Source organism: Amia ocellicauda, unplaced genomic scaffold, assembly GCF_036373705.1.
Source record: "Amia ocellicauda isolate fAmiCal2 unplaced genomic scaffold, fAmiCal2.hap1 HAP1_SCAFFOLD_140, whole genome shotgun sequence".
Lineage (NCBI taxonomy): Eukaryota > Metazoa > Chordata > Actinopteri > Amiiformes > Amiidae > Amia > Amia ocellicauda.
In genome coordinates this window covers 168,204-169,267 of record NW_027102703.1, presented here as the reverse complement: position 1 = coordinate 169,267, position 1,064 = coordinate 168,204, and the positions used below count along the sequence as shown (strand labels likewise).

Genomic DNA, 1,064 nt, shown 5'->3' with positions numbered 1-1,064 from the left:
CTCTTATGTAGTTGAAGGCGCAGTATAGCTCTGATAGTCTGGTGGTGACGGAAGACCACCAGCCGTTTGAACAAGCCATTCAGCATCACCTTGTAGGGCTAAACGCAGGCACTGTCAGAGCGCAGGTCGTCCTGCCTTTGAAAGAGTTTCCGAAGTGTCCCGAAATCGATGCACTCAGAGCGTCCGTCCGTCGACAGGTTGAAATTGTAAACGCTGGTGTAGCCACTTTTAATTAAAATCTGATGATGATGATGATGATATTGTTGTTCTTGTTCTTGTTGTTGTTGTTGTTCTTGTTTTTCTTGTTGTCGTCGTGGTCGCCGTCATTATTATTGTTAAAGTAAAGCAGTAGTTAGATTTGTTGCTACCGTAAGGTGTAGAAGGCACAATAGCTTTGTGATTGTCTGATGGTGGCACAAGACGAGCAGCAGCTGTTTGAACAAGCCATTGAGCATCACCTTGTTAGGGTAAGTGTAAGTCTTGTCATAGCTCAGGGCGTTCTTCCTTTGAAAGAGTTTCCAAAGTGTCCTGATGTGCCCTTTAGCAATGCAAAATAGGTCAGTGAAAATAGAAACCTTTATCTCACAGGCTGGCCCACGGGAAACCCCTGTGCGCGTTTTACCAGCCGGCTTCGATGGGAGCCATTTGAAACACCAGGACGGGTCGGTTTCCGTAGTGTAGTGGCTATCACGTTCGCCTCACACGCGAAAGGTCCCTGGTTCGAAACCGGGCGGAAACAACCCGCGGTGCACGCGTGCCAGTGCCGTGTTACCCGTCGCCATCTCTCTGCCCCAAGGCCGGCCGTCGTTTTCTCTTCCTCGGAGTGGCAAGAAATCCTGACCTTGAGAACAAACAATCGCAGAAGGGTAGCTTTGCGAGGCACTGGAACTGACACTTTTAAAATCGATACATGTTGTTGCTGTTACAATACGACCGTAGCAGGATCGGCGACATTGCTGTTACTCTTATGTAGTTGAAGGCGCAGTATAGCTCTGATAGTCTGGTGGTGACGGAAGACCACCAGCCGTTTGAACAAGCCATTCAGCATCACCTTGTAGGGCTAA

The 1,064-nt window shown here is 48.7% G+C and overlaps 1 non-coding gene across 1 annotated transcript; it reads left to right on the top strand.

Moving 5' to 3' along the window:
• The first annotated feature begins 666 nt into the window (after positions 1–666).
• On the top strand, positions 667–739 carry trnav-cac (transfer RNA valine (anticodon CAC)). The gene has a single exon. It is a non-coding gene; the product is annotated as a tRNA-Val (tRNA).
• The last annotated feature ends 325 nt before the right edge of the window (positions 740–1,064 follow it).